This window comes from Protopterus annectens, chromosome 5.part0, assembly GCF_019279795.1.
Source record: "Protopterus annectens isolate FY-2018-M chromosome 5.part0, PAN1.0, whole genome shotgun sequence".
NCBI classification, from domain to species: domain Eukaryota; kingdom Metazoa; phylum Chordata; order Ceratodontiformes; family Protopteridae; genus Protopterus; species Protopterus annectens.
The window spans coordinates 1,590,861,968-1,590,873,969 of record NC_056735.1 but is presented as its reverse complement, the minus strand read 5'-3'; positions in this window follow the sequence as shown (position 1 = coordinate 1,590,873,969).

Below are 12,002 nucleotides of genomic sequence, written 5' to 3'. Positions count from 1 at the left end.
GTTTTGATTGTTAAACTGATTTTCAAAGTCTTCTGGTGACTCAGCAGAATGTATGTTAATACAAGTTTAAAAATAAATAATTTTAACAACTATATTTTTATACATATAAGCTTACAAATATTTTACAGAGTAGTTATTAAATGCACATTAACAATAACAGACACGTGATCACAGGAGCTGTAAGATGCCCAGACATATAAATCTAAATATTTTGTGTACAAGTCCACGAACTATAATACAAATATGTTCTCCACACCATTTCTTCACACTACATGAGGACAGCAGTCTCAGTATTTCTGTATAACATCTCAACAAAGTGCAAGTGCATTTAGTTTTACTATTATTCATTTGTTACAAGTTCCTCTTAAATAGATTTATACACTTTAGTAAATAAATGTAGGCAATAGAATTGCCAGTGTATTTAATGCATTCAAATTCAAAATGTTATTACAAGAGAATACATTTTATTAGTCTTGCTTTCTATTTTGGTGCTTTAAGTCTTTTCAGTAGTAGTGCTTGCATTTTTTAGTACATACTTTTATGTAACAGAAATATGAAATTTCCTACCTCAAAGTGTCAGACTTGTGACAGATGAATATAAAATAATGTAAAATGTTAATGTATATTTTGTCAGTACTTGTGCTCTGAGGTACACAGTCTTTTCTGTTATTTTCTGCAGTCCCCGTAAAAAAAGAAGAGCAGACTATTTAAATGCAGTAGCAATTATTACTCATTTCATATGTGGAAATGAACAGCCTTTGTAAAAAAAAAAAAAAAAATCTATTTCAATGTAGTAGGTGTTTTATGTATAAAGCAGAAACATAATCTAATAAACCACTCTCTTTTGCCATCCTTTTTACCTACGTACTTGCATATATTGTGTATGTGGTGTGTGTGTGTGTGTGTGTTTGTGTGTGTGTGTGTGTGTGTGTGTGTGTGTGTGTGTGTGTGTGTGTGTGTGTTTAATATTCTAATAGAAACCCGAAAGACAGATATGGACATTTCATAAGTGGTTATGAAAGCACATCATATAAAATGGGGGAGGAGTTTGGATAACATGAAATCAGAAACTCAGAGAGCTAAAATAATGGAACTCTGCAGTCAAATAAGAATCTTTGGCCATGCCAAACAATAGATTTCTTCCATTATTGACTGGGACAAATATAATGAGAAATTAGAAAACTGTGATTGCTACAGGCAGTGGATCTTGAAGTTATGCTTAGTTTACAAATTCAGTCATTACTTGTCATTAGTATAAACAAATTCAAATGTGCCACCCATTTGTATAGGGAAGAGATCAGGGCAGTACTACTTTCATAAGGCATGTTTCTCAGCTGATGGAGAACAGGGATCAGTCAGTCAGAAAATCTCAGTATGATGGTCATCTCTCAGAGCTGGATCTTATAACTAAGTGTGGAGGGAGGGTAGCATACTTAAAGAACACTGGACACATTTTTTGTTCTCTGCACCTGTCAAAAATGTAATAATGAGGTGTGGTCAAGACGGCTTACTGAGAACAGCAAGTGGTGATAGCTCTGTGAATGAAAACTTTTCTCTGACAGAAAATATAATCAAAAAATTAAAAATCTGGAAATACTTGTTAGCTAATCGTATTCACTAATAGACAAATAAAAGACTTAGAGTTTGAGATTATTCAAAGCTGTAATTTTCCTGTCAGAATTTCAACTGCTTAGTTAAGAGAAAAGAAACTTCTATATGAGCCACTCAAGAAATGGTTCTTAGGAGTATTGTGTTAAAAAAAGACATTCCATCAATACTATCTAGTATATAGGATGTATTAATTAAAATGGATACTGAAATAAAAAGTTTCAAAGAAGAGCTCAGAAAGAAGATGTAACATTAAAAATTCATATAAAACAACAAAATGCACAAATCAATAGTATGGAAGAAGCTTTAAATGATCACAAAGGGCGAATAACTGAAGGTGAGTCTCAGAATTAATTTCTTTTAAAACAAAACAACTGGCTTGTAGATAAAGTTCATGGTTTAAAAAATAGTTTGAGATGAAATAACATTAGAATTTATGGTATCCCTGAAAAGTATGATGTAGACAATATAATAAACTTCTTAGCAACCTGGCTACATAAAACATTAAATCTACCTGAAGCTTTATCTTTTATAAATATAAGGGCACATAGTTCCCTAAGATCACCTTCGAATAAGAAAACTCAGCACCACATTCAATTATAGTTAGGTTTATGTCTAGCTTAGAAAAAGATGAAATATTAAAAACAGCACTGTCCAGCCCACCTATTAAAATAAGTGAATATGTAGTCAGATTTGACAATGATTATTCCAGCAAAGGAACGAAGAAAAGAAAATCTTGCATACTTAAAAAAAGAACAATATTAAAGCTACTTGGCTGTCTCCTGTAAAGGTCAAATTATTTCTTTCTGAAGGAACTAAAGTATTTGATGCATTGGAGAAGACATCCACTTTTGCTAAACTAACTAAGTAAATAAGTAAATAAATGAAATCCTTAATAATGCTGAAAAAATGAATTGGAATAGTATATCCCTCAAGAAAAAGAGTGAGCTGAATTCCTGGAAAACTACTTCTAAAATTAAAAGCTTAAAAAGCAAGTGGCTGCTATTCTCTGACTGCAGGACTTTTAATTTCTGAAACAATAGGTTTACACTTTAAGTAAAAGGTTTGTATTGGACTTTATGCTTCAGAACATATGTAAGAATGTATTCATATTTTATGTTAAAACATTGTTCATGATAAGGAATATAAATGGTTAGTTTACTATTTTACTATATTTGTGGTAAAAGACTTAATATACTTCATTTAACTAAATTTATAAATGTATTTCTAAACGTTAAAAAATACTTCCTGTAAGAGAATGCTATTAAATTATAATCAATAGAAATAGTAACTTTAAGACTATATAAGTTAAGAATTTTATTTTATAGTAACTTTAAGACTATATAAGTTAAGAATTGTATTTTATTTGTTTAACTTTGCTTAGTATGTGCATTGCTGGATTAAATGAATGTCAGATCTAAGTAATACTAGAAGTATTAAAGTGCTTGTGAGTTTTTTTTCTTTGTTCCTGTGTAACACATTCCTTTTATTGGTCATTTCTGAAGCAATTAACACTTAAAAAAGCTTGAGAACAAAAGAATGTTCCAGTTGAGTGAAAATGCTTGATTCTTGCTTGCCTTGCTTCCTGCTTGCTCCTTGAGCAGTTTTGAAGAAAATCCTGGTCAAAGTTCATCACTGATGCCTACAAAAAACAAGAATAAACTTCCTTCTTCTCCCCCACAAGTATAATTGTGAGAAATCTACTTAAAATAGCATCTTTTGTCTTATTTGAAGTGAAGAATTTGTAAAACAAAAACTATAATAATGTTTTATATTGAGCTGTTGCTTCCATATAATTTGCATTCATTTTGCTGAATTTAACAACTTCAGCTGTAGTGTTATTAACTCTAACTATACAGTTTAATAGAAAGAAGTAGAGTTACATGTTTGTTGTTGATTACAGCAATTTAAAAGAATTAAGAAGAATGGGAAATTTGCAATGGAAATATGCAGCTGTTGTGTGCTGTGAGTTGTTATTTTTACATGATGCAATCAAATTCTAAAGTCAGGATGTGAAGCTTAGATCAGAACAGCAGTTCACAATGGCTAAAAACAAACGCTCTAATTAAGCAGGAATTGTTTTTATATTTATTTATTTATTTCCAGTTTGATGACCGGGGAGGTCCACTGGGCTCAAGGAGCCCGTTTTCAGTGGAGGCCCGGGTAGAAAAGCTCCACAATACATACAAGTAAATCAAACATATAATTATATAAAAACAAATGTAGAATTATATAATGAGATGTAGCAAATTACAAATGCAAAAATAAACACTCTTCATGACATACATACATACATAGTTGAGAGCCATTTGCACAGCATATAGTTGAATTGAGGCAGCAGGAATAGTATGAACAAAATGCTAAATATTATCAAATTGTAACTCTTATGTTAGTAGTTGCAAAAACTGAATATTTAAAAGATAGTAGTAAGTAGGGTTTGTAAAATGTGTGGGAAATAAAGGTGGAGAATACAAAGTGTACTATGTATACATTCAGGATTGTGGGGAAAGAAGAGAGAGGCAGTTGAGCAGTAGAGAAGGACGCAGTAGTTTAGTAGAAATAGATTCTGGTATAGGCAGAGAAAGGCAGATGTACAGTGGAGAAAGAGGCAATTATTTAGTAGCAAAAGTGGGGTACACACATGGTCGAGATGATTATCTTAGCATCACCTCTTAGTATCAACCTTATATGTAGGTAGAAAAGATATATATTCCCAGATAGGGAGAGAGAGTAGAGATAGAAAGCTATGTACAGTATTTACATTATATACATTCAAGGTTTTGATGTTATATTACATTAGATTCAGAGAGAGGCAGCTGTAGAGGAAAAACAGCATGGTGTATAGGAATATGTGCAAGTACATGTATAAGAGACAGTGGCAGGATTAGGTAGGTAGAGTGCAGTTACATTTCCATTTATGGGAGAGTTAGGAATGGAGCTGGGATTTGAAGTGTTCAAAGTTTTTAGAGGTTCATCGTGAGGATGGAAGAGAGTTCCATTTTTTGGCTAAGGAAAAGGATAGGAGAAATTGGCCAGCCGGATGTTTTGGTTTGTATACAGTAAGTAGATTTTGATGAGCAGATCTCAGGGGTCTGTGAGGTGTGTAAAATGGTAGGATATTTGTTAGAGTAGGGCAAGCAGTAGGTTTAAAGATTAATTTGTGGGCTGTATTGAGTTGGAGGTAGTCAAGGTGGTTAGGAAGCTCTAGCCAGTTTAGCATGTGGAGAGGGGTACAATGGTGGGAGGAGTGGTTAGATTCAGTAGCAAATTTAGAGATTTTGTTGTAACAGATTTCTAGTTTTGCAGAGATGGTGGAAGAGAAGTTGGTTAGTAGTGGAGCACCGTACAGTAGTGACGGTAGTAAGTAGGTAGTGGTGAGAGTTTGCCTTGTAGCTAGAGAGAGAAAGTGAGAGTTTCTAAATAGCATGCCAAGTTTCTGGTGGGTTTTCTTAATATTTAGTTGGACATGTATATCGAATTTCAGGTGTTCATCAATGATAACCCCAAGAAGTTTAGCAAAAGGAAGAACTTCAATAGTGGAGTTGGTATGGCTGATGATACTGAAGGATTGTTTGTTGAGAGGGAAGGCTTTAGATGGGGAGAAAAGAAGGATTTTGGATTTATTGGCATTAAGGGAGAGATGGTTTTGAAGCATCCAGTTCTTTGTAGTTGTAAAGGCCAGTTGGGTTTTTGCCTGGAGCTTGGGAAGGCTAAGAGCAGAACAGACTAAAGTAGAGTCGTCTGCGTATTGCACTATTTGAGTGCTTGGAATAGCTGTGTGGCAACCATTGATGAATATATTAAAGAGCACTGGTCCGAATATAGACCCATGGGAAACCCCGGTTGGGGTAGGTAGGAAGGCTGAGGTACTAGTTTGCCATTTCACAGCCTGGGATCTGTCAGAGAGATAAATTTGAACCATGTAAGGGATTTTTGGGAGAGATTGAGGTTAGAAAAGTGATTCAGAAGATGGGTATGGGAGACAGTGTTGAATGCCTTGGATTTATTTTTATTTATTTTATTTTTATTTAACATTTGTTGACCGGGAATGTCCGACTAGGTTCCACAGAGCCTGTTTTCAGTGGAGGCCCGGGGAGAAATGCTCCAGATGGAAAATTTTTTGACAAACATGGTTTCAAAGTGCTTGAGTTGATGTGTAAAGACTACCAGGAGGCAGCAAACAGCTTAATTGTGGAAATAAGTAAACTAGATGATGAGATTAAAAAGAATATGGACTTTCATAGATACCGCTTTGAATATGAGCAGATCTACAGTAGTATTGATCAGTATGTCACTAAAATAAATGCAGCAAAAATCAAGAAACTGAATCTGGATTTGAAGGATTACAGGGATGGAACAGATTATCCCAGACCAGCTATGGCACAAGGGAACTTCCCAGCTAGCCCTAATAGAACCATGGGGAAGGTGATTAAAGAGGCAGCAACTAGGAACATGGGTAACAACAACCACGCTGTTGAGGAACCACTACCTGAGCCAGTACGGCAGAGTGAGCGACTTGTCAATAATTCAAATCAGAACAACCCATCTCAGGTGGTAAATGGCTCAAATTTTCAGAACAGGGCCTCAAACCATGCACCTCTTCTGGGCCAAAAAGCCCGGAAAAAAACAAGAACAAGAACGCCAGCCATGATTTCAAAATTTTTAATTATTCTGGGATTGTTTTTTCCTCTGACTTAGTGGAATTATTGGCAAAGGGTCCCTCCTTTGTGCCTGCTAGACGAGCTGACATTGCAAAGACTCTAATCGAATTTAAAATGTTTGTGAGGAAAACTTAATTTATGTGCACTTATGGGTGAATATACAGGGGCGAAGGGTAATTATTACATATCTAGCTCTTACCACCCTCCTCTCCACCCAACAATAGCACTGTTTGATCAGCTATGTGAATTGGATTTATGTCATGCGTTAGGTAATCCCCTACCCGAGGAACATATATGCTTTTAACGCTAGTAATGAGGAAAAATTCTTATTGGAGTCCTTATGTAGCTTGCCAGTTAGAATCATGCAGCCAGACAAGGGCGGAGGGTTAGCTGTGATGAACAATGCTGATTACTCTAAAAAAATGACGGATATTATTTCCACTAATACTTATGAAGAGGTAACAAGGAATGAACTTAATGTAGGCTATTCTAGGATTATGAAAACTGCAAGGTTACACTCACCAACACTCCTGTGCTTCCAAATAGTTAAAGAAAAAATATATGAAATGCAGGCGTGGTGGCACAGTATGCGTAGAGCGTATCAATCAACAGCAGTCTGTATAACACACAAATACACTAATACGCTAGCTGCGTACAGATAGAGTTACCAGTTAGTCAGTATCACCGTAAAAAGCAAAAGTATACCAAGTACTGTATCAGGCTTCCGTGGAACAATGGCTTGAAAACTCTTCAGCACCTCAAGTGTTCAACGGGACAATCCAAAGTTGTATAACAAAGAAAGCAAGTAAATGCAATGCAGGCTTGTTATTCAATGCCAAAACCCTTTTTTGTCTGATGAAGCGGGGTTGAGTCCACTGCGAAAGCGCTCACAATAAAGTCTTCAAGTTTTACTTTGTATGCTGTTATTTGCAACGTTTGAAGCCACGCCAGTGAGCACGGCGAAAACGCTTTTAAATAATAAATTTGCATTTAGAACCTTTGGTGATGTGGTTTCCATTTGGTTGGCTGGAGCAAGGTGCCTGTGGTCTTTTCGTTCTTCATTTTCACATTTAGTCTGGATGCTAAAACAGTGACCTCCATTATACAGAAAAATTGGAATTTGTTCAAGAATGATGTTACTTTGAGAAATTAATTTCAGGGGAACCCCATGATTGTTTATAAATGAGAAAACAATCTGAAGCAAATCTTGGAGAGGAAACCCAGGATGGTAGGCAGTATGCTAGGTATGTCCAAGTGCAACATGTGCTGTTGCTGGAAATACATGGAAACAGAGCAAACTTTTGAGGTAAAAGGGAGGAGGTAAAAATCAGTGGCAAATTTAACTGCCAGAGCAAAAAGGTAGTATACTTAGCTAAGTGCTTCCAGTGTCCGGTCTTCTATATTGGAAAGACCGAAAGAAAACATCGAGAATGAGTTTATGAGCATGTATATGCCATAGGGAAATGCAAAGGAGAGAATGCCCTTGCAAGGCACATTATTGATCATCCACAACACTGTTTCACATTTCATGTAATCAACCAAGTCCTTACTGATGGCAGAGTCGCTTATCTTGGAATGTTGTGAATTAACTTGGCAACTCAGATTGGATGCCTGTCATTATCCAGGCATAAATGAATTGAGCTCTATTATATGTGTCTTCAAATTGAAAAGTTTAAGTAGGTAATTTGCTGTGGACAATTAAGTTCACATTCATGTTTTATCTTGAGTTTTTTCGACTTTATGGTTTTAACAACATTTTAATATACTATTATAAAGATACTTTTGATTTTGATGGTGGAGAGTGAATATATTCATTTTACAAATGTATATTTAAATCTACACCACTCCCACCATTTTATCTATAAAAATTCATATAAAAATTTACATAAAATGTATATAAAAATTTATAAAACAATTTTTATACTATTTTATTTTTTTTATATTTTAAGAACTCAGATGGTGGTGGATTCGTCCGATAGAAGATTTGTTATGTTATTTTGTTACTTTATTATTGTTTCACATGATGGTGGAAACATTCCTTATGAGACATTGAAAAACATAACATATTTTATTAGGATGTTCTGTTACTTATTTTATATTGTTAACTGTATTAGTATAATACTTTGTAGTTCAGTGTAGTTCTGGTTGGGGAGAGGTTTTATTAGTGACTCACGTGTCAGTCAACTCCATTAAACTAATGTATGTAATCACGTGATAGGGAAAATGGGAATTTAAACCCTGTTTCCTGAATAGGGCTTTTATCTGAGGAAGTTGTTTTATTTAAATCAACAAAAAGCTTCATTTGTGCTTAATCCTACACTATTTTACATTAAACACACTCTGTTCTTTACTTGATTTGTTTATGGTTTATGGTTTTGGTGGTGTACTGGAGTGACTGCCCGAACTGCCTCCATGTTGTTTAGGTTTTTACTGGTTCACTAGCTACCTATCCTGTAGGCAGCAATCTGTCAAATGGCTATCATCCTTTTCACCATTCCTTCCTGATCCAACTGGAGTACCCCGAGGCTCCATCTTGGGTCCCCTTCTATTTAATGTCTTCACCAACTATCTCTACACATTCTGCAAACAATCTTCTCTCATCCACTATGCAGATGACTCTACACTTATCTCTGTCTCTAACAATATGACCAAGCTCCATACCCTAACCCAAAATGCATTTTTGTCCACTGAAAAATAGCTGATAATTTACTCATTCTTATCCCTAAAAAGACCAAACTCTTACTATTCATCCCACGATCTCTTATTAACCACAAGTCTACCTTTGCTATTAAATCTTCTAACAACACAATTATCCAACCCAATACCCACACAAAACTCCTTGGAGTCATAACTGATGATGAACTAAAATTTAACCTGCACTTACTCCAATGTATAAAAAAACACACCAGAAATTGGGGCTACTGTATCATAATAAAAAATGTCTAACCCACAATGCTAGACTCACACTGGCACAAGCATTCTTCCTTCCCTTCCTCCTGTACGCCACCCTAGTACTGATCAACATCCAAACTACAACAAACTTACCACAAAATTGCTAAATTTATCACAAACTCTCATTACAATGCTCATCACTGTATTGCTCTAAACTCTCTCTAGTGTCTTGAGCTCCCCCAATAACTCCAGCTATCTCAATTTCAAATGCTGCACAACATGCTTTACAAGCCTTCATCATGTCCCTCTCTTTCATCCTTTATCTCTACCTATACTCCACCACGGACCCTGAGTACCTCTAACCAGCAACTACTTGACATCTATCAATCTAAGAAAACATTTGGTAAACTGCTATATAAATATTCTGTTGCCCTAGCTTGGAACAAACTTCTGTTAAACATACATACCATCACTCACCCATTACACTTTAAAAATGAATTAAAACAGCATATGCTCAACTTCAAGACTTGTCCCTGCCATGATCCAACATAAACGACTGCTTTTTAGCAATTAAGATAAAAATTCTCTTATGTAAATACATGACTGCTTTGTATAAATAGTGTATTTTTGGCAAATCATGTAAGCTCTCTGTTTTGTTTTTACTCATGCAGTATTAACAGATTTGTTATTTTTGATCCTTGTACAATCTCGCATTGATGTGTGTACTTAAAACTTTTTAACTGCAGTATTGATTTTCATGTAACTGTTTTTTTAGAGTTTTCTCCTCACGTCTCCACTGAAAATGGACCTCAAGCCCAGTTTGACTAACCCAGTTAATAAATGTCAGTAAATAAATAAATTATATTTAATAATAATAATAAATTTGGTGCAAAATTCTGTAATATTTTAGATAGCAGTAGACTGAGTGACTCGATAGATATTAAGAATAAAACTTTGTTACTTAAATTAGTTAGGGAAACTTCTTCAATTATGTTAGAAAGTTTTCATAGGGAAATATATATATATATATATATATACATATATATATATATATATATATATATATATATACATATATATATATATATATATATATATATATATATATATATATATGGTTCCACTTCATATCATCGAATTATCATTTCATTGAATTGCAAACCATCGAGACCAAATCGTCGAAAACCCATTTCATCGAAAACTCATTTCATCGAATCTCAAATCATTGAAAACTATGAAGCAACTACAAATAATATTCCACAATGTTTTTACTATGTTTATGCAGGAACAAACTTCTGTTAAACATGCATACCATCACTCACCCATTACACTTTAAAAATGAATTAAAACAGCATATGCTCAACTTCAAGACTTGTCCCTGCCATGATCCAACATAAACGACTGCTTTTTAGCAATTAAGATAAAAATTCTCTTATGTAAATACATGACTGCTTTGTATAAATAGTGTATTTTTGGCAAATCATGTAAGCTCTCTGTTTTGTTTTTACTCATGCAGTATTAACAGATTTGTTATTTTTGATCCTTGTACAATCTCTCATTGATGTGTGTACTTAAAACTTTTTAACTGCAGTATTGATTTTCATGTAACTGTTTTTTTAGAGTTTTTCTCCTCACGTCTCCACTGAAAATGGACCTCAAGCCCAGTTTGACTAACCCAGTTAATAAATGTCAGTAAATAAATAAATTATATTTAATAATAATAATAAATTTGGTGCAAAATTCTGTAATATTTTAGATAGCAGTAGACTGAGTGACTCGATAGATATTAAGAATAAAACTTTGTTACTTAAATTAGTTAGGGAAACTTCTTCAATTATGTTAGAAAGTTTTCATAGGGAAATATATATATATATATATATATACATATATATATATATATATATATATATATATATATATATATATATATATATATATATATGGTTCCACTTCATATCATCGAATTATCATTTCATTGAATTGCAAACCATCGAGACCAAATTGAAAACCCATTTCATCGAAAACTCATTTCATCGAATCTCAAATCATTGAAAACTATGAAGCAACTACAAATAACATTCCACAATGTTTTTACTATGTTTATGCAGGGGCAAGCCCCTGCACCCCAAAGTGGGGCTCCTTTACACTATAATTAAATATACCAACCTCAAGGTGCCACCACAGTGGCGTTAGGGAATTACCTTTTTTCCCCACCGTAGTGCAACCTTGAGTTGGTATATTTAATTACGAGGAGTGCAGGGGCTTCCCCCCTGCATACACATAGTAGAAAGTGTCTGGGATGTTATTTGTAGTTGCTTCATAGTTTTCAATGATTTCAGATTCGATGAAATGAGTTTTCGATGAAATGGGTCATTGTCGATGGTTTGCAATTCAATGAAATGATAATTCGATGATATTAAGTGGAACCATATATATATATATATATATATATATATATATATATATATATATATATATATATATATATGTGATAACTTTGCCAATTTCACTTTTCTTATATTACAGAAGATAGATTCCTTCTTTGGTGACATCAATACACTACTTGAAGTAAAAGAATTAAGTTGGCAGCTTAGATTCAATTCAGATGCACCGCCTGGTTTGAATGAAAGCCTAAATATTAAATGTGTTCTCAGGTGGCAACGCTAAAGTTTCCCCTCTTACCCAAACACTGTCTTATTATTGAGAGTCTGCTTTTTATAATGTTTTTCAAAAAAGGTCCTTCAAAATATGTTCTTAGATAATATATTTAACTTTTATGTTTAAGCATATATTAACATTTGTTTTTGCTTCACTAGTTGTACTGCTACAGCACTTGTTTAT